The following is a 23,296-nucleotide window of genomic DNA, read 5'->3' on the forward strand; positions in this document are numbered from 1 at the left end:
GATCACCCACACACCCAGCACACACTAGGGACAATTTAGGATCACCAATGCACCTAACCTGGACTATGGGAGGAAACCAGAGCACACAGAGGAAACCCACGCAGACACGGGGAGAACATGCAAACTCCCGGGTCCTCCCTGTGTGTGTGTGTGTGTGCCCTGCGGTGGGCTGGTGCCCTACCTTGGGATTTGTTCCTGCCTTGCTCCCTGTGCTGGCTGGGATTGGCTCCAGCAGATCTTCGTGACCCTGTGTTAGGATATAGCGGGTTGGACGATGACTGACTGACTATTTCTAATTGGCTCTTGTACACCTCAGTTCTACATAAGTAGTATGTTAAAAGCAAACTTCATAAATACGAAGAACCCATGCAAAAATGTGTTTTACTTGTAGTCCCTTGTTACATAATGATGTCTTAAAACCAGTGGTTCCTCAGTTAACATAAAACGAGTATATGCCCTGCTTTGTACCCCAGTAAATACAAATTATCGTCAATACACTAATAATCCAATTGCACATCATTCACTCAGAATATGGAACCCATGCAGGAAGCACTTTAAGACAGAGGAGTTTTTATCTGTTGTACCTCTACACGATAACCACTTTTTCTAACCTCTCAAATACAGTACGCAGTATTTAACGCTCGGAAAATGTCAAGGATTAAAACCCTTAGAGATCTGTACATAGATAATGTCTTTGCATCCTACGAACAATTACGCTTCAAATTTAACATCTCGTCGACACAATTTTTCCACTACTTTCAAGCTAGAAACTTTGCTAAACAGAACCTGCCCAATTTTGCTCATCTCACCCCTATTTCTATTCCAGAAGAAATACTGATCAGTCTTGAAGACTCAGATAGCTTCTGCACAATTAGTGCTGGGCAGTATGATCAAAATTCTATATCACGGTATTTTTCAAAATTATCCCGGTTTCATGGTATTCGACTGTATTTTTTTCCCATGCATTAATGGATGTTAACCACAGTTTCCACTGCAATTACTGCAGTAGACTGGCTAAGAATAACCTATTCCACTGTCATGAGAATTGTACATTGTACAAAAACACATTTTAATGTGCACACAAGTATTAATCCAGGTTTGCATGGCCCCATAAAGGGGGTGGCACTAATGAAGAGAAGGAATCACACTGCATGACAGTTGCAGTCAAAATATAGAACCTTTTTATTGAACAAATTTTGCAAACAACTTAAACTATAATTTTGACAACATATTTTCAAACATTCCAAAGAGGCATTTAGACTTAGTAAAATATCCACAATTTATAAAAACTTTTTTTTTTTTAATTTTATTTATTAATTTTATTGTAATCATTCCATACAAATAGATCAATTTATCACAAAAAATTGAAGACGAATCAAACCCCACCCCTGAGAAGGAGAGCTTAGCCAAAGGAGAATTGCTTAGGGCTTTTTAATAAGGCAACAATAAACAAAAGAAAGGAAGATATATATATAGGTAAATAAAAAAAGGAGAAGGGAATTAAATGTAAATTAAATGTAAATAGTTATTTCTCTTATTCTAAAATAATATTGATTAGATCCTGCTAGGTTTTAAAAAAATTCTGTACAGATCCTCTAACAGAGAATTTAATTTTTTCCAATTTCAAATAATATAAAACATTGGTTTCCCACTGACTTATCAGAGGAGAGTTAGGATTCTTCCAATTTAACAAAATAAGTCTGCGTGCCAAAAGTGTAGTGAATGCAATCACCGTTTGCTTGTCCTTCGCTCCCATTTTCACTCTCGACTGGAGACGATACAATGGAGCGGGGTCCCAGGAAATCTGCGCATTCGTCTGCCTGCTCCAGGTCAGTCTCCAAGAGGCCATACCTTGCACTCGGGCCGGATGTCTATCCAGACTTTGATGCAGCTTTAAGTTTCTTTTCCGGTTCTTTCTGACTTTTCTTCTTGTTACTCATGCTTGTATATTGTAGTGGAGGTTCCTTGGTCGGGTTAAATACAGGATACCTCTAAATAATATGAAATACGTGGGAAAATAAATAATAATAATTCATTACATTTATATGGCGCTTTTCTCAGTACTCAAAGCGCTATCCACACAGGGAGGAACCGGGAAGTGAACCCACAATCTCCTTACTGCAAAGCAGCAGCACTACCACTGCGCCACCTGTGAGGACGAAAATAAAGCCGCTGCTTGTGGAGCCCTGCTTCAGACGTCCATCTCCTATAACGGACGAGACCAAATCCCTATATAAAAACGTTTTAAAGTCCCCTCCTTTCAAAGATCCCAGGGTATGGTAGGGAAAAAGACCTTTCACTTAATATTTCAGATACAGCCATGCACAGAATACACTTAGCTCCATATGCACAAAGTATTCAATCATTCAACTTAAAACCTTTTATCAAGCGCATTTAAATCGTTTAAAACCATCCAAAATGTTTCCAGGGCAAGATTCAACCTGTGAACGTTGCAATCGAGCTCCAGCCTCACTGGGCCACATGTTTATGGACGTGCACCAAATTAACATCATCTTGGACCAAAATCTTTAAATGCCTATCAGACAGCCTCAGTGTCACAATTCCTTCTAATCCACTAGCAGCTGTGTCTGGTAGGCTCCCAAACGGCCTTAAAGTGGAGAAGGACAAACAAACTGGAATTGCCTTTACCTCACGACTAACATGTAGACGTTTCTTGCTCAACTGGAAGAATCCCAGCCCACCATTTTTTAGTCATTGGGTAACTGATGTTCTATACTATTTAAAACTGGAAAAAACCTAATTCTCACTTAGTGGATCTGTGCAAAATTTTTTTAAAACCTGGCACGATCTAATCAGTAACATTTTAGAATAAGCTTCCATTTCGGGGAATAGGATGCTCTTCCATCCTTGCTGCTTTTAAAGATTTGCTCTGGCTGTTGGCTCGCCTCTCTTTCCCTTAGGTGGTGGTTGAATTTTGGTTTGTTAAGTTTGACTTGACTATATGGAATGTTATTTACTTCAAATTCAAATCAATCAAAACAAAACAAAAAAAAATGGAGCTAAAATACTAATGGTAATTAAAGCCTTTTGAAATTGAACAGAAATTCTGTGGATTAAAAAAAGAGGAATAAAAACATTCTGATCAGCTAATGTTCTTGTTATCACAGTCATCTCGGTCAAAAAAGGAAGGGCGATTTTTTAATAATTAATCGCATGCCATTACAAAGATATAAAGGATTTTAAAATCTGAAGTGCTCCAATTTTTAATTTATGTATAAGGTGCATAATGCATGAGACGTTCAAAGTACTGAAAAATCCTATTAAAGTACCAATTGATTTCTAATCCCTTATTTAGAAATTAGCTCCTGGATTCCTCCTAGATCATTTTAAAGTGGTACTAATTGATTACATTTGTTCACTTACAGAAGATTCTGATACTGCCATTAAAAAAATATTTTTTTAGAAGAGTTTTGCATTTATTCTTGTATCATGTCGAGTGCTTCAGGCACAGGCATTTCAACGAAGTGGGCTCAGACATGGAAGGAATGCACGGGTTTTCAGCCTATCAAGGTTGTGACAGAGGACATGCAGGTGATGAGTGTGGCAGAGCAAGATGAGAAAGACAGGAAGAGATGGAAAAAGATGATCCGCTGTGGCGACCCCTAAAGGGAGCAGCCGAAAGAAGAATACGAAGGTTGTTTGTATGACAACATTATATCGGTCAACACGTTGTACACAGCCAATTTGCTTATTCCATGCTACTACACCCCTATGTATAAAGAAGTACACAATATTTTAAAATTTAAAGAAACAAAGAGCATAAGCAGCAGTGTACTTATCGGGGGGGGGGGGGGGGGGGGGGGGGGCAACGTCTTATGGCAAGGTGAGCCATCTTTTATCTTATTCTCAACAAACAGACAGGTACAAGGGAGTTTTCCTTGTCTTCTTAGAGAGTCACGGCTGGGGGGCTGTCAAAAGGCAGGGCCTGTTAAAGCCCATTGTGGCACTCCTTGGGTGATTTTGGGCTATACACAAATAAATTGTAATTGTATTGTACAGGGCCTATTGTAAAATGGAGAACAGCAGCACAGAGAAGAGAAGACAAAGCCGATTCTGGGATTGAGAGGTTTATAAGCTATGAGGACAGATCGAAGAAGCTGAACCTTTACAGTTTAAACAATTGAAGATCAAGGTGTGACATGAATGAAACGTTCAACATTATGAAAGGACAGAGGATCCCAATTGTTACTTTAAAATAAATTCTCAAACAAGAGCACAGGGATATTGCGGGAAGCCTTTTATGGGCAAAGTGGGCGCCAAATGTTAGAAAGGTTTTCTTCATACAAAGAACCATCGACACAGGAAATAAATGACCAAGTAGTGCGACGGAGAGCAGAACTGTAGAGATCTTGTAATCTTGACTTGACACTCGTTTGGACAATGGAAGCGAAAAGGATGGATAAACTTGATAGACTGAATGACCTGTTCTCATAAGAACATTTCTATTGTTCGATAAAAAGTTTTCACCCTCTTTGGACCTTTTCATGCTTTATTGTTATATAACATTGAATTTACTGTATATACTCGTGTATAAGTCAGGTCTTGAAACCTGAAAAATCGATCATAAAATCAGACCCCGAGTTATACGCCCATTCAAAAATACGACAATTTGTTTTTGTTTTTTACATCTTCTTGCCTCCACCAATCTCAAATCAGTTTCTCAGACACATCGAATTTTGTTGCAGCAGCGCAGTTACTAATTTCTTTTGCTATTTCAACGACTTTTAATTTAAAACCAGGTTCAAATTTTCTTCTGATCGAATGCTCCATCGTAGATAAGGGATGCTCTTATGATAAAGGTGTATGAGGATGTGAGATACAAAAAACACAAATCAGTGGAAACGTCGCTTCGGAATAGTTTGGGTATTACTGTGTGGTCACGTAGGCACAATAGAGAGAGAGACAGAGAGGTTAGGAGCACACGCTGATACAGCAACCACAGGTGGGGGTTAGCATATCATAATCCCTTGGACCAATAGCGTTTGTTTTCCGCATTCAACTTATATGACCAACATTATAAAATACCAGAAATTATACGGTAAAAATCAAGCCCCAACTTATCTGTGGGAGAACTTAAACACAAGTATATACGGTAATTTTGCTTTTTTGATACTTATCGACATAAAAAAATAAAACTCTTTAATGGCAAAGTGAAAATACAGTAGATCTCTGCAAAGTGATCTAAATTAATTACAAATATAAAACACAAAATTACTGATCGTGTAAGTATTCACCCCCTTTAATATGACACACCTAAATCCTTACTGGTGCAGCCATCTGGTTTTAGAAGTCACATTATTAGTTCACTGGAGGTTACCTGTCTGTGATTTTAATCAATTGTGGTATAAATGCACCGGGATGTGGAAGGTCTAGCTTGTGGTGATTCTGTATGGTGGTCTAACCTATGCAATGAAGACAACAAAAAACACTCCAAGAAACTCTGTGAAACACACAAGTCAGGGGATGGTGACAATAAAATATCCAAGTCACTGGATATATCTAGTTAAATCAACCATGAAGAAATGGAAAGAGTGTGGCACAGCCATAAACCTGCTGGAGCAGGTCGTTCACAATAACTAAGTAATAATGCAAGAAGATGACAAGTGAGGGAGACCACCAAGAGACCTCTGGAAGAGTTACAAGCTGCAGTGGCCAAGACGGTGCTTCATGGGAGCTTTATGGAAGCGTGGCAAACAGAAAGCCACTGTCACAAAAAATCTCACACAACATCTTGAGTAGAGTTTACCAAGATGGTGCCTCATCCAGATTTGGCTTTCAATTTGAATCTAATGCTATTAGGGTACCTGGATGGCTCCAGCATCCCGACTTCTGTTCCCCGTCACTGGCCACGTTGAACAAACATGGTGTTCCTATATGCCAACAAGGACCCCAAGTTGTTTCATCGTGTGGTGGGTGCGGCAACAGACCACACCAGTGCATGTTCCCCAACCTGACCTGACCATGTGTATTATGTACACTGCATTTAAATGTTGAACATTTATTTCCTGCAATTTGTTAATTCGTGCCATTCATGGGAGTATGTTGGCAAGTCTAAATCAAAGTCTCTATACAATATCTGCAAGATCAGATCATATCTGACAGAGTATACAGCATAAGCCCTCGTGCAGACTTTAATCTTGTCATATCTGGACAACTGCAACCAAGCCACTGCAGATGATTTAAAATGCAGCAGCACATCTGGTGTTCAACCAGACAAGTTGGGCACATGTCATTCCTCTTTTCAGATCACTACATTGGCTGTGTTATATGGGTTGGGGACGGTGGCACTGACCAGAAAGCAGGAGACAGAGCTGGAGGTGGCAGAGTTAAAGATGCTAAGATTTGCACTGGGTGTGATAAGGATGGATAGGATTAGAAATTAGGACATTAGAGGGTCAGCTTAGGTTGGACGCTTTGGAGACAAAGTCAGAGAGGCGAGATTGTGTTGGTTTGGACATGTGCAGAGGAGAGATGCTGAGTATATTGGGAGAAGGATGCTAAGGATAGAGCTGCCAGATAAGAAGAAAAGAGGAAGGTCTAAGAGAAGGTTTATGGATGTGGTGAGAGAGGACATGCAGGTGATGAGTGTAACAGAACAAGATGATAAGGAAAAGATGGCCTCCTGTAGTGGCACATATTAAGTTTGAATTCTTAATGCTGGCCTACAGAGTACACAGTGGGTTGGCACCTCTATATATGGAGACACTTGTGAGGTCCTGTGCTCCGTCTCAACCACTCTGGTCTCTGGATGACTGGCGTCTGATGATGCCACCTCTACCTGGTATCAAATCTCAGTCCAGACTCTTTAGAAGTGTTGCTCCTAACCCGTGAAATAAGCACCTCTGCCTCCATTATAACGTTCGGTCGCTGCACTGTAGCAGACCTCTCAGTGCATCTCTCCATGTTTTGTACCTGCTTTTGTTCTTAATTCATGTAAAATTGTTTCTTTTTGTTTTCTTTTACTAGTTTGCAAGATAGTTATTTCTATAAAATGCTTTATAACATTTGCGAAAGTTTCTTACTTTTGATCGTTACCGCCTTTGGAATCCAACAGGACACTAACGCATTACCGGCGCAGGAAATCCCAGGTGTGTGGCTGGCGCTGTTCTTTAATAGCCGGGATGCACTGCTATCAATGAGACCAGCTACCAGTTACTCCCCGTTTAGTACTAATATACCGGACGAATTAAAATCTTTGAATCCCAGAAAGAGAGGAAAAAGAGGTGGACTATGAGTACGTCTGAGACAGAGAAATTTTAAAATACCTTTGCCAACTATCATCACGAGCAACGTACAGTCCTTGCGAAAATAAACTGGACGAGCTGAGAGCATCTGCACAATGCCTCCATGAGTACCGTGAAAGCTGTCTGATGTGCTTTACAGAGACCTGGTGTAAGAATACAGACTCGGATGCAGCAGTTGAAGTAGATGGATTTGTTTGTGTACAGCAAGACAGAAATTCAGCTTCTGGTAAGCAGATGGCTGGTGGGGTATGCCTTTACATTAACAAAAGGTGATGCAGGAATATCACTGTAAAAGAGCGCAACTGCACGCCGAATATTGAACTACTCACTTTCGGACTTTGCCCATACTATCTACCACGGGAGTTTAATCAATTATTTGTGACAGTCGTTTACATACCACCACATTTTCAACCTTTCTCTACAACTTACAATGGTCCCTGTCTGCCTCAAATCCTCCACTATTGTACCCGTGTCAAAAAATTCAGCGGTCACCTGCCTTAATGATTAATAATACTAATTATAATTCATTACATTTATATAGCGCTTTTCTCAGTACTCAAAGCGCTATCCACACAGGGAGGAACCAGGATGCGAACCCACAATCTTCCACAGTCTCCTTACTGCAAAGCAGCAGCACTACCACTGCACCACCTGTGAGGACGTCCTGTGGCTCTGACTCCAGTAATAATGAAGCGCTTTGAGAGAATCCTCCTACAGTACATCAAGGATGCCATCCCTGCTGGATTTGACAACCATCAGTTCGTCTACAGGAGGAACAGATCTACAGAGGATGCCGTCCCAATAGTACTTCACACAGCGCTGACTCATCTGCAGTGCCCTAACACTTATGTTAGGATGCTATTCATCGATTTTATTTCAGCGTTTAACACCGTAATCCCGGACAAGCTGGTACAAAAGCTTCATAATCTAGGTCTGTCCACATTGTTGTGTCTCTGGATCAAGCACTTTCTCACCAACAGGCCTCAGATGGTTAGAATTGGAGATCGTACATCGGCCACACTGGTTTTGAATACAGGCACAACACAGGGTTGTGTGCTCAGCCCAGCACTCTTCATATTATTTACGCACGATTGCTCTGCCATCCATGCCACAAATATGGTTGTTAAGTTTTCAACTGATACGACCGAGGTGGGTCAAATATCAAACAATGATGAGACTCACCTAACACTATGGTGCTCAGCCAACAACCACATCTTGAACACCAGCAAGACCAAAGAGATCATTCTAGACTATACGAGGTCCAGAAGAACAGAACGTGCTCCTATACTCATACATGAGGAGGCTGTAATGTGTGTGGAGCACACGTGTGTGGACAATGTCAAGTTCTTGGGTATCCACATCACATTGGATCTGACCTGATGTTTGAACACATCTCACCTGGTAAAGAAGGCCCAACAAAGACTCTTATATTCCTCAGGAATATGAGACGTGCTGGATTCTCCTCTCGGCTGCTCACAAACTTCTACAGATCCGCTATAGAAAGCATTCTCTGTCACAGTATGACAGTGTAGTACGGCAGCTGCACAGAACAGGAAGGACTTGGCACGGGTGGTGAGAACAGCACAGTGGATCGTGGGAAGTCCTCTCCTAGACCTGGACTCTGTATATGTTGGAAGGGTGCAGAAGAGAGCCAAATGTATAGCTGCGGATCTCACCCATCCAGGAAATGGACTGTTTGTACCACTGCCTTGGGGAAAGCAGTACAGAAACATAAAAACATGTACCAGCAGACTGAAAGACAGCTTTTTCCCCAGAGCTGTGAAGTCCATCTGCTCCTGCTGATACACACATATTACATCTACCCCTAACCTGCCCCCCTGTAGACATGCACACGCACTTTCCCTCGTAATCAAACACACACACTTGTATCCCTCCCCTGTAGACCCACGCACACAGATCACTGGTGTCTGCAGGCGTAGTACCTCAGGAAAAGCCTGGACTTGATGATGTTTTATTGCTGCTGTGTTTTATACTTATTATGTTTATTTTGTTATTTATAGTGTATTGTGTATTTTAAGTATTCTGCCTTGAAGCTGAGTTACGATGGGATTTGAGAAACTAGTAAATTAAACGATTTTAAGATGAAGTTTATGATGTTCTACTTTAATGACAACATAAACTACGTGATTAAAGTGGAAATTTTGAGATTAAAGTTGACATTTCAAGCTTTTTTCTCTCACTGTGTGCCTTTTTTTTTTCTCTGTACCCTAATAAGCTTTCATATGACACTCAGACGGTGGGCTATGACTCGCCTTTACACAGCAACTTTGATATCTGACAACTTCTTTTTTTATTTCGAGCACTGTCCGACTTTGTGAACTTGAGCCTTCATGTTTCTCCGACACTCTATGTCACTCGATCAACTTCCTTTTGTTGTTTATACCACTTGCTGAATTCGCTTAAATTCTTTTATCCCCCCCCCCCCCCCGTGTTTTTGCCATTGCCTTTTCACAGAAGGCTGATCTTAAGAGCTACTTATATTGATTTGCATATTCAAAGAGGCGTAATTCTGGGAGGAGTTGGGGCGGGACAGAAGGCGTGTGCACGCGTGTTACTTTTCACGCTGACCGGAATTTATGTAGCGGAAGAATGTGGAAGTTGGTGTTCGCACAGATTTATGCATCTGGATTTTTTTGTGCGTACGAACATTTCCGCTTTTGTGCTTACGCCATGTTATAGTGTGAGTTCTACGCACGCCGTTTTACATGAGGCCCCTGGTTCTTTCAAACTTGTGATGGGTGATTTTAATTTATGCAATCTGGAGTCAATATTACCAAATTACCATCAGGTATGTGAATATTAATACAAGAGGGGACAAAACTCTGGGCAAGTGCTATGGGAACGTCCCTGGTGCCTACATATAGCATCACAGAGCAGCCCTGGGTGTGTCCGACAACGTCGTTATTCATCTAGTTCCGAAGTACAAACAGAAACTGAAACAAGAAAAACCATACGAATAAGACAAAACTGGTGCAAGGACAGTGAAGAGGAACTGCAGGAATGCTTTTCCTGTACAAATTGGGATGGGTTGATATCCTCACAGTCACTGAATGAGGCCACTTACACTGTCAGTGAATATATGAAATTCTCTGAGTCTATGATCATTAAGGAAAAAACTGTCAAGGTGTACCCAAACAGTAAGCCACTGATCACTGAAGAGGTTAAAGCATTACTATTGGAAAAGCAACATGCACATTAAGAAAATAAAATAGAAGATAAGCGAATTTTACAGCAAAGGATTAACAGGTTAATTAAACAAAATAAAAAGATGTATGGGGGAAAAAAATCAAGAGGTGGTTTAATGATAACAATCCAAAGCAGGTCTGGAAGGGACTAAAACCAATTACAGGACTGGGCTCTAAAAAGAGTGTGAATTTTCCAGCTGACAAAGACCACAAGCTTTTAGCAGATGAACTGAATAACATTTTTGCCGGATTTGAAACAAGTGATTTCAGCACCCAAAATACAGAAATAAAGGAGATGCTTTATAAAAACAACGTAAATTCTGCTGTGATGGGGTTCAGGTTATCTGAAGTAGAGAAAGGCTTGCGGCAGTTTAAAACAAACAGTGCAGTGGGACCAGACGGCATATCAGGTCGGCTCCTAAAGTCTTGTTTTAAGCAGCTCCCGCCAGTTTTTCATTTGCTTTTTAACTGGTCTCTGACCTGTGGTATTGTACCTAATCTGTGGAAACAATCAATCATTACCCCTGTACCTAAGGTTTCTAGGCCAAGCGGTTTAAATGACTACAGACCAGTGGCACTTACCTCTGTCCCAATGAAATGCTTTGAACATTTGGTGAAAAACATTTTAATGACAGAGACAAAGTCTTTTCAAGACAATAATCAAGTGTGGAAGATACTCTGCTTGTTGTCTTACATCAAATCTATTCCTTTCTTGATCAGCCTGGTTCATATGTCAGAGCTCTATTTTTGGATTTTTCTTCAGCGTTCAATACCATATAGCCTCATATACTGATTGGGAAATTGAACAGTATGAATGTAAACCCTGCGGTGGGCTGGCGCCCTGCCCGGGGTTTGTTTCCTGCCTTGCGCCCTGTGTTGGCTGGGACTGGCTCCAGCAGACCCCGACCCTGTAGTTAGGATATAGTTGGATGATGGATGGATGGATAGATGCATGACCGGAAAGAAGCTCACAGGAAAAAAAAGCACAGGAAATATCCGCATGGAAAAAAGCGCACAATCATATAAGCGCACAGGAAATAACCGCACACAGGAAAAAACGTACGTGGATAAATGCACACATGGAAAAATGCGCATATGGCAAAGGCGTATATGCAAAGAAGAAAAAAAAAAAAAAAAGGTTGAATAAGCGAGATGGAGTTTTCGACCAGTCAGACCAGTCAAATTCTCGGTTACAAGGGATTTGAATATCTGTGTTTTTGCACAACAAATGGAATCGATACTTGGAGGTGCCATGAGAATCGATCAACAAAGTGCCATTCCTTAATGAAAACGAAGAACGGAGACATTGTACAAGAGCCAACCAGCCATGAATAGCTAATTTACAATAATACTGTTAATTTGGGTGTGTTAATCTTTTATATTTTATTATAATAAAAAATGTCTAGCAGTATAGGTGGTGTATATTTTATATTTGTAATAGTTATATGTCGCCGCCGTGTGATTTTTTCTGAGTGCGCACTTTACCATATGCGCATTCTTCCACATGCGTTTTTTTCCGTGCGCGGTTATTTTCCGTGTGCTTATATGACTGTGCGCTTTTTTCTATGTGGATATTTCCTGTGCGCTTCTTTCCGGGATTCGGATGGATGAATGTAAACCCATTTATTACACTATGGATTCAGGACTTTCTTTTACATCTTTCACAGACAGTTGAAGTACAGGACACTTTTTAATAGTCATTCACTCAAATACAGGAAGTCTGCAGGGGTGTGTCTTATCACCATTACTGTTTACTCTGTACACAAGTGAGCTGAGACAGAACAATTACCACTGCTCCATTATCAAGTATGCTCATAGGACGTATGTCTGGGGAGGATGAAAGCCACTATCTAAATCAAGTGGACTGGATGGTAAACTGGTGCAATAAAAACCGTCTCACTCTGAATATAAAAAAGACCAAAGAAATGAGATTTGATTTTAAGAGACAGAAATCTGTATGCTCATCCACTGTAGTTCTGGGGGAGGAGGTAGAAATAGTGACTGAATATAAATACTTAGGAACTTAAATAGATAACAATCTTAACTGGAATACTAATACAAAAAAAAAATATTCTCTAAATGCAACCAACACTTATTTCTCCTCCACAAACTCAAACTATTTACAGTAGACAAGGACCTCATGTTGTTCTTTTATCGCAGTCTGATCCAGTCTGTGATCACTTTCAGTTTCATTGCCTGGTTTAATAGACTGACAAACTAAAACTCAAAAAAGCGCCAGCAGATTACAAAGTATGCAGCTAAAGTTATTGGAGCTGATGGAGGTGATTTGACTAGTGTGTGTGTCAGAAGGCAATGTTAAAGAAACTAAAAATCATCTCAACTGATGACAGACATCCATTACATGTAGAACTAAACTTCAGTAAATCAGGAAGGAGAGTCACTTTGAAAACCCACACAAATCGCTCCAGAAATTTCTTTCTTCCTTGTGCCATTCAACTTTTCAATAAGAAATATCAGAGATAATGATTAAGGTTTTCATATATATCCTGTAACCTTTTAATTTTTGGTGTAAATATGTATTATCAAACTGCCTTACCTTAACCTGACTTGTTTCTATTTGTTTTATTTCATTCTGTCTGTTATTAGATGCAACTGAGAAGGCAAATGTCATGTTTTCTTGTGTAAACATGACTAAATAAAAGGAACCTTAAACCATTAGAAACTGCACTGCCCTCAATCTGTTAAGAGAGCGTCTGACAACTCAACTCCCCCGTTTGGTGAAATTCTCTCTTAACTGTTATGTTTTATTATCTAGGAATTGCAACTCGCTTGCACTTTGCTTTCAGCTCTTCACTTGTGGTGGTCAAGTCTGTCACCTTGTCCCGTCACACTTGTGTCCAAACGGTCCCCCAGACTGATGTTTACTTGATTACGTTGATCTCATTTGTAAGTCATTTTGGATAAAAGTGTCTACTTAGCAAATAAAAGTGAATAAAAATTAATGTTAACAAAGGGTCATCACAGAACAAAAATGGATAAAACTGCATCCCAACAACAAAATGGTTGAGAACTACCGTGTCGCATCATGTAAGGCAACAGCTCTGACAACTTTTCAGTTACCTGTTTTATTTAGTTCATTTTTATGGTATTGATACTATTACTGCTTTGCACCCTCCCCCACCTTAACCTGGCATCTATGGGGGAGGAGCAAAAGCTTTAGATTCATCAAAAATTTCGATCTTTGGTTTTCAACGGATCTCGACATTTTAGGGTCCCCCTGATACCATCAACATCTCGATGATGGGGGTGTGTCTGTGTGTGTGTGTGTGTCACCATTTCTTGAGATCGGCCTAGAGCTAAAATGGCTGGACATACAAATACCAAACTTATGAGAGGACGATGTGCTGATTAGTTTTTAAGCCAAACCATGCAAGAGATAGAGGAATCCTCAAATACCGTAATTCTGTAAAATCGTCATTGGTTGATTTGTTTCAAACCTTTTTTTTTTTTGCAAAACTTGAGTTATTTGTATGGAACGTTATTTGATTTTAATAAAATGAATAAAATAAAAAAAATACCATAATTCTGCAATTGATTAAGAATTCTTCTCGTCAATTGCTATCGTATCGACCTATTTTATGATCAGAAAGGTAAATAATTAATGAAATGTTATTGAATAGTTCGGGTAACTCGGTTCCGAAGTCACAAAGCCTACTGACGCTACTCACGTCCAAAATTTTATCATTATTTCAGTGGCATTTAACCTATTTTCTGTTTTTATGGTACAAAAATTGAAATCAAAATATCAATGCTACATAAATACATTTCTTATTATGCTACATATTTAAAAAAAATTGTTTTGCTATCAAAATGAGCATTTTTAAGTAATGGAGATGGCAATTTCTACGTCCACAAAGAATTGTCTTTTTAAAATGCCCACTTACGGTTCCACCGTAGCTGGTAAGACAACTTCCAAATACATTTCTTATGTTATAAATTTTAAAAATCATTTGTTTTGGCAGCAAAATTAGAATTCTGAAGCATGGAGATGGAAGTTTCTATGTCGACGAAGAACTGATTTTGTAACATGGCCACTTGAGGTTCCACAGTAGCGGGCAGGACACCTTCAAAATTCATCAAATCGGTAAAACTGTCACGATGCTTCTGAATTTAATATAATCAATAAAATAAAAAAATACCATAATTCTGCACATAATTACAAAGTCTCGTCAATTGCTATCGTAATGACCTACTTTATGATCAGAAAGGTAAATAATTACTGAAATGTTACTGAATAGTTCGAGTAACTCGATTCTGAGGGTGCAAAGCCCACTGACGCTACTCACGTCCGAAATTTATCATTATTTCACTGGCATTTAACTTATTTTCTGTTTTTAAGGTACAAAAATTTGAAATTGAAATATCAATGCTACATAAACACATTTATTATTATGCTACATACTTAAAAAAATGTTTTGCAATCAAAATGAGCATTTTTAAGTAATGGAGATGGCAGTTTCTATGTCCATAAAGAATTGTCTTTTTAAAATGGCCACTTTAGGTTCCACCGTACAAATACATTTCTTATCTCTCTATTATAAAAAAAAATCCTGGAGAGATCACGGAAGACAGTTAAAAGACCCACAAGGACCTTAAACATGAGACATTGTGCCAAGAGATTGACCCAGGACCGTCTCGCTATGACGCAGAACATGAGATTCTTGCAAGACACGCCCTACTTACGATCAATATCAAATAAGACAATGGGGCAGCAAAACATTCAGTCTTGTGAAGAACTTGAGCACACACAGATCCAGGGCTCTCAGCGCATATAAAGCGTATAAGGACAATATATTATAAATGAAACGTCGACGACTAAGCGAAGAAGAAAGCAGCGTGGAGAAAAGAGACTCAAAAGCTGTGGAGAGAAAAATGGGCAAAAAAGAAAAAATAATCTGGGTGCAAATTCAGAAAATACGGAAAGTAATTATCAGCCCGTAACAAGTGGAATTGAAACAAAGCAGGTCCAATCGGGCTCAGAATTAAAAGACAGAGTAAAAGACAAAGTAGAACTTCATAAACACGTTCACAAACATTGGCGCTAAACATATGCAGAGCAGATTATGAAAGAAGTGGAATTTGAAAGGCTCAAAAAAAAAAAAACATGCATGATACAAATGTGGAGAAAGTTAAAGAATATGAAAGTAGGAAAATTAGAAAGTATAAAAAAAAAATAAAGTAAAGATCGCAGTAGCGCAAACAAATGGAAATTATTACTCGAAAATGGGAAAATAATCACCAGGTGTTATTGAAAAAAAAGCAGGACAAAGCGAGGTCAGAAATAAAAGACAAAGAGTAGAAAACAAAGTAAAACGTCATAAAGAGGTTAAAAAACAAAAGGGCCAAACACATGCAGAGCAGGTTAGAGATAATGAAAACTGGAATTCAAATGACTCACAAAAAACATAGGCGCGAAACACATGCTGAGCAAGATACAGAATATGAAAGCAGAAAAAAACGAGTGTCAAAACAAAGAAAGTAAACATCGCATTAGCGCAAAAAAAGAAATTATCACTCGGAGAAATAACGAGAAGGTGAACAGAGATCGAATATATGAACACAGGTGATATGTCAGAAGTATGTAAATATTGTAAGGCTTTGAAGTTTAAGTCAGAGAATTTCAAAAATGTGTTTTACCTCACATGCATTTATTGGTTACTTTGCAAAAAAAATGATTAACTGCTGATGATGTCGATCGCTTTGACTATGCTGAAATTCCAAAAACAGAAACCTATCCTGAATTATGGTACAAAGTCATTAAACACACGTCTCACTGACCTCATTTAAAAGATTCAGCATATTGGGACTCGAAAGATTCCAAAAATTGTTTTACAGAAGTTCAGAAATAAAAGTGAAACTAATGAAATAGCAACAATTCAAAGAAAACAAAAAATCTTAAAAGTGTGTATCCGGAAAACCAAACACTGGGGTTGGTGAGTGAAGCCCCCTAGTGTTATAAATTTTAAAAATAATTTCCTTTGACAGCAAAATTAGGATTTTGAAGCATTTGGTAGAACTGACTTAGTAACATGGCCACTTGAGGTTCCACAGTAGCGGGCGGGACAGCTTCAAAATTCACCAAATCGGTCAAACTGTCACCATGCATCTATACGGTATCTGTTTTGAAAGTGCAAGAATTTCCCCTTGGGATTAATAAAGTATCTATCTATTTATCTAAAGAAGCTGAATTCAATGTATCAAAGCCACATAAACAGGGATGGGAAAAAGTAATTGCACCCCATGGAAACTGTTCACTTTTACAACAAATTTGAACAGGCAAACCATAGAACTTCATGCGAACAGATGCCTACAGATAAAGGTGATATATACAAGAACGAATGACTCATAAAATTGACATGGCGAGTTCATTCTCATAATCTAAATTAATGAAAATGCAGATTTGCCACAGAGAAAAAGTAAAGAAACCCCTACATTTACTGACACTTTAAACCCATAAAATTCGAATCAGGGGTGCCAGATTAGGTGTCAATGATTAAGAAGCTCCTCATGGTGTCTTCAGATGGATTTGTCTTATTTAAACCACAGATTAACTCGGATCTGGTGTTCCTGCTTGCTATTGACGTGTGTGTGTGTGTGGTGTCAAAATCAGAAAAGATTGACAGGCACATCATAAAGAGGGTTTTGGATGCCTAGGAGTCTGGCAAGATCACCAACCATTTCAAACCAATCATTCCACTGTAAGGAAAATCATCTGCAAGTGGCGAAAATTTCAAACAATTTGTCCAGGGCTGAACAGCCCAGCGGCGCGGTGGTGCAGTGGGTAGCGCTGCTGCCTCGCAGTTGGGAGATCTGGGGACCTGGGTTCGCTTCCCGGGTCCTCCCTGCGTGGAGTTTGCATGTTCTCCCCGTGTCTGCGTGGGTTTCCTCCGGGCGCTCCGGTTTCCTCCCACAGTCCAAAGACATGCAGGTTAGGTGGATTGGCGATTCTAAATTGGCCCTAGTGTGTGTTTGGTGTGTGGGTGTGTTTGTGTGTGTCCTGCGGTGGGCTGGCACCCTGCCCAGGATTGGTTCCTGCCTTGTGCCCTGTGTTGGCTGGGATTGGCTCCAGCAGACCCCCGTGACCCTGTGTTCGGATTCAGCGGGTTGGAAAATGGATGGATGGATGAACAGCCCAGCAAATTCAGCCCAACGGCTGAAAATACTAAAGAACTCTCCAAGAACCCCAAAACGTTACTGCGGGATTTGTAAGTAAATCTTGCAAAGGTTAGTGTCAAAGTGCATGCATCTACTATCAGATTGTACACATTTGACCCTCATGTGATGCATACCAGGAAAAAGTTGATGCTGGGCAAAAAAGAACATTTAAGCAAGAAGACTACAGTTTTCCATTGCACATTTAGACAAAGAGTAGGCCTTTTAGAACAATGTGCTCTGCACTGGTGAATCAATATTAAGAGATGGTTGGCCAAAGTAACAGTAGACATGTCAGGAGATGAACCTCGTAACAACGTTGAAGCACATGTGGTGGACATGTTCTGCTTTGGGGCTGCTTTGCTGCCTCAGGGCCTGGGTGGCTTGTAGTCATCGAGTCAAATATGAATTCTGTGTCCTATCAAAGCGTGTTTAAGAGGAATGTGAGTCCATCATTCCGAAAGCTGAAGGTGAACCAGAAATGGACATTTCAACACCATACCAATCTGACGGACACTAGCCGATCAGACAAGGAACGGCTCAACAATATGAAATTTAGGGTTATGGGCTGGCTGAGTCAAAGCACCCATCTGACTCCCCTTGAAAGGTTGTGGGGGGGATTTGAAACGGGCAGGACATGCAAGAAAAGCCTGAACATCTTACAACTGGACTGGTGAAAAATTTCCGGAATTAAATGTTAGAGACTGGTGGGTCGTTATACAAAATGTCTACGAGACGTCCTTTCTATATTAAAGGGGGCAAATCCAGCTTTGGAGGCCAAGGTGGGCTTATTTTTTCCCAAGCAGTGCATTACATCTATTGGTATTTGTGTTGAATAAATGAATGAAAGGGCACAATTTCCTTGTGTATTTGTTTAAGTATATTACCGTTATCTGTAGGCGCTGTCTACATGAAGATCTACTGTTTGCCTGTTCAAATATGTTGAAAAAGTCAACGATTTCCACGGGAAGTACTAAACTTTTCACATGACTGTACATTTACTATTACGTTAAAGATTTTTAAAAATATTTTTGGAGAGAACATTAGCATTTTTAAGCATCGAGATGGTAGTTTCCATGTCTGCAAAGAAGTGACCTTTTTAACAAAGCCACTTCAGGTTTCTATGTAGCTGGCGATACAACTTTAAAATGAAGTAAATCACCTGAACTGTCACCACGCGTCTGTATTTGCACCTCAAACACGAAGAACTTTCTCGGTTATTCTATTCCGGCTTTTACTTTTCTCCCGTGCAACAGTTTGGCATGTCGCTTGTCAATCGATCCCCATTCAAAACCCAATACAACAAATCACACATCATACGATTGAGGACTGGATTAACAGGTAAGCCAAAAAAAGGAGTTTAGAGACAGCACCGTATTAAACAGATTGATATGAATAAAGCATGTCCGAAAACCGGAAGAGCATTTGGCACAGTTTAAAAATTACAGAAACTTTGTTTATCGCTTCTGAAAGCAAACTAAGAGCGCTGCGCACTTCTGACTAATCGGAAGACTTGCTTACTCACTGAAGGGCCACGGCGCGATTAACAAGTGCTGCGAACCCCATTCCCTAAGTGTCACCAAAATCAAAAGAAGACGTCAAATAAACAAAGAGTTTGAAATAAAACTTGGCAACATTGCTCAAAAAATACAGCCGAACCGCAGAATTACCTGTCAGCGCCTGAGATGACAGTCGGGAATGAATGACTATGAGCGGACGAGTTCACTTCCGGGTTACGCTACGGGCCACGTGACGCAGTGTGTGCTCACGTGGGTGCAGAGGGGGGCGGGCTTTGAAATTCGGGAGTAACAAGAAACTGACGGGGACCGGCTGCGCAGTGCGAAGAGTTCGCGCTACTGATGGGCGGATGAAGATCTGTGAGGCTTTTGAAGTTTCTTCATGGACGTGCCAGAAGAAGATTCGAAGCCTCGAAAATAGTGACATCTGGTGGGTTACAGAAATCATTGCAGCCATGAGCTCGACACACCCAAGTACTCCTGGCTCTTGGTTATCGCATAGTTACTATCGGACAGTTGCGCTAAAAGCTTGCTGATGTTATGATAATCATGTTAGCATTACTCCTAAATATGTAATCATCCTACCAGTGTCCACCTGTGTCAATGGCTTCTCCCATTTTACATGGCCCGTTCAGGTAGCTCATTGTCCCGGAAGGGCCGCTTTCTGCAGACACACGAGTTGGAATTCTTGTGAGACGTTAGCAAGCTTGTAGTTTTAGAGAATGTGCCTGCTTTAGGCTACAGTATTAATAATACGTGATAGATAGATAGATAGATAGATAGATAGATAGATAGATAGATAGATAGATAGATAGATAGATAGATAGATAGATAGATAGATAGATAGATAGAAATGAAAGGCACTATATAATAGATAGAAATGAAAGGCGATAGATAGATTGAAAGGCACTGTATAATAGATAGATAGATAGATAGAAATGAAAAGCACTAGATAGATAGATAGATAGATAGATAGATAGATAGATAGATAGATAGATAGATAGATAGATAGATAGATAGATAGGCAATAGATTGAAAGGCACTATATAATAGAAATGAAAGGCGATAGATAGAAATGAAAGGCACTAGATAGATAGATAGATAGATAGATAGATAGATAGATAGATAGATAGATAGATAGATAGAAATGAAAGGCACTAGATAGATAGATAGATAGATAGATAGATAGATAGATAGATAGATAGATAGATAGATAGATAGATAGATAGATAGATAGAAATGAAAGGCACTAGATAGATAGATAGATAGATAGATAGATAGATAGATAGATAGATAGATAGATAGATAGATAGATAGATAGAAATGAAAGGCACTAGATAGATAGATAATAATAATTCATTACATTTATATAGCGCTTTTCTCAGTACTCAAAGCGCTATCCATACAGGGAGGAACTTACTCCTTACTGCAAAGCAGCAACACTACCACTGCGCCACCTGTAGATAGATAGATAGATAGAACTGCTGTATCATAGGTTGATAGATAATGTAATGAGAGAAGACAATGGATAGATATTCTGTCCAAGATGGGTGGCATTCTCTCTTCTCATGTCCCGCATATAGAGTCCCAGTTGGGACACCCTCAGGGCTGCATGGGAGTTGGAGTCTGGAGGAGTAGCCCTGTATGAGTCCCTGGCGGACGACTGAGGGACTGGGGAGGGCCTCCCTGGCTTTATTATGACCCGGAAGTGCTTCCAGCTGGCCACGTCAAGTACTTCCAGTCCGCAATAAAAGAGACCACGCTGCCTTGACCAGGCGAGAAGGAACTGGGAGGAAGAGAGGCGACCCTCGACCGGAGGAGAGCAGTGCAGTGGTGGTAGAGAGAGGTGATTTAGAGGAGAGAAAGTGACTTGTGATTTGTGTTCATGTAAATGAGGTTTTTTGTGTGTTGTGCTCGGGGTTTGGGGTGCTCTGGCACCCCCTTGCCTTCACAGCAGTTATACAAAATACTTAGAAGAAGTCATTCCTGCTAAAGGAGGTAATACCAGTTTCTGAAATCAAGGGTTTACTGACAATTCCCCAGTGTGGGGGCCCCAGAGGAAGGACAGGTATCCTGGCTGGGATAAAGCAAGTTATCAAGCCCGGCCAGGAAAATGGACTCACTAGGACTGGGTCATTCTCTCACATGGCAATGGGGTGTTCCTCAGGGCTAAACCCAATTAGGACACCTGAAGGGTTTCATGGGAAATGAAGTCCAAAAACGCAACCTTGTTGGTGTCTTTGTGGTCCACCAGAGGGTGCTGTCAGGGGAGGACTGTCCCGGTTTCTACACGACCCAGAAGTGCTGCAGATGACTGGAACAAAAGACCAGAAACAATTCCCAGGTCGGCCTTAAAAGAAAGCCCACTGCCTCATTTGGATTGAGTCAGAGTCGGGTGACAGCGGGCATCACTCATTGGAGGAGATATAAAAAGGTTGTAATTGTATTGGACTGAGTGGATTAAAAGTCCTTTATTCTAAAACTAGAGTTGTGTTGTGTCATGTGTGTCTGGGGTTTGGGGGCTTGGTGGTGCCCCCTACTGTTCACACCAGGTAAGTAATTTCAAGCTCTGGTCCTTTTGCCTGCTAGCCTGGCTTCTGTATGTTCTGGTGTTCCACGTGTTTGGAGCCTCCAGTTGGCACTGTCCTTAAAATTCACTGTATTAAACGATACCCAAAGGTACCCCCAAGGGTCATAATTTAAGGATCCAATGTAGTCTACGGTCTCTTTCTGACAAAGTGGGAAATGTGTGCAAAATGTTATTGAGACATTGGAGCAAGGGTTTGGAATTGTATAAAGAACAAACACACAGACATTGAGGTTGTGGACTAGCCACAGTACCCGGCATTGCTCGGGTATACTTGCAGAATGGGTACTGAAAGAAAGCAAAGGTTGATGTGTTTTTTTAAATGGTGACCCTGCTGTTATTGCCAACTGTCTCGTCTATCATCCACAGTGCCTCTCTATCAGTGTGTCTGCTCTCGTGAGTCGAGAATTTGTTCTTTTTGATCCGATTGGATTCCAGAATTTTGGCAACTCCTTGCTGGGTTGTACCCGTGAACGCTATCATGTCTCTCTTAGTTCAAGGTGGGCAGTTCATAGTGCTTAAATTATAAAGAAGAGCTGACAAAGACGGAGTTAAACAACAACCCTTTGATCCTCCTTTGTGTTCAGTGCTGTACTTCCTCTCTTGATCAAGCCCAACCCAAGGACCCCCCTGCAATAGCACATGATGCCCCCCATTTTATATTACAGTAGACAGAAGCAGCATGTGGCATTGCCCGGGTAAGTAATGTTAAGCTCGGCTCATTTTGTCTGCTAGTTTGGCTTTAGCCTGTTCTGATGTTTCACTAGCTCTGAGCCAGCAGGTGGCACTAGTGAGCAAACATCAGAAAAAGAAAAAAAAAAAACTGGGACCCCCCAAGATCAAAATGTGGGCTCCAAATTAGTTCATCTTGTCCGTATGTATCTCTTCTGCTCTCAGTCAAGCTTCATATAACACACACCCCAATGCCAAGCAAAACCACACAATATCCCTCTTTTTATTTTACAATAGGCAGAAGCAAAACGTGGTGTTTCCCGGGTTTCTAATGTTCAGTTTGGCTCATTTTCTGGTCATCTTCTGCTCTCAATCAAGCCTCATGTAACACAAACAATAGCACACAATACCCCGCTTATTATATTACAATAGACAGAAGCAAAACGTGGCGTTACCTGGGTAAGTACAGTTCAGCTCGGCTCATTTTGTCTGCCTGTCTGGTTTCAGTCTGTTCTGATGCTTCATTTGCTCTGAGCCAGCAGGTGGCACTGGAGTGTAAACTGCAGCACACCTGAAAAAGACAAAAGACTGGGACCCCCCAAGATCAAAATTTTGGACTCCAAAGTAGTCCATCTTGTCCATATGGATCTCTTCTGCTCTCAGAAAGACCACATCTGACACAAGCAATAGCGCACGATACCCACCTTTTTATATTACAGTAGGTAGAAGCAGCGTGTGGCATTGCTCAGGTTTCTAATGTTAAGCTCGGCTCATTTTGTCTGCTTGTCTGGTTTCAGTCTGTTCTTATGCCTCACTTGCTCTGAGCCAGCAGCTGGCACTGGTAAGCAAACTGCAGCACATCTGAAAAAGAAAAAA

General features: G+C 40.4%; 1 protein-coding gene across 1 annotated transcript in view; it reads right to left on the reverse strand.

Annotated features, from left to right (window-relative positions):
• The window catches only part of uba6 (ubiquitin like modifier activating enzyme 6), a 136,708-nt gene extending 117,325 nt beyond the window's left edge, over window positions 1-19,383 (reverse strand). Inside the window, exon 1 of the mRNA XM_028805841.2 lies at window positions 19,315-19,383. The gene's annotated coding sequence lies outside the window, so the exon portion shown is untranslated. The remainder of the gene's footprint in view (window positions 1-19,314) is intronic.
• Between the last annotated feature and the right edge of the window lie 3,913 nt (window positions 19,384-23,296).

Source organism: Erpetoichthys calabaricus, chromosome 7 (assembly GCF_900747795.2).
Source record: "Erpetoichthys calabaricus chromosome 7, fErpCal1.3, whole genome shotgun sequence".
Taxonomy (NCBI): Eukaryota; Metazoa; Chordata; class Cladistia; order Polypteriformes; family Polypteridae; genus Erpetoichthys; species Erpetoichthys calabaricus.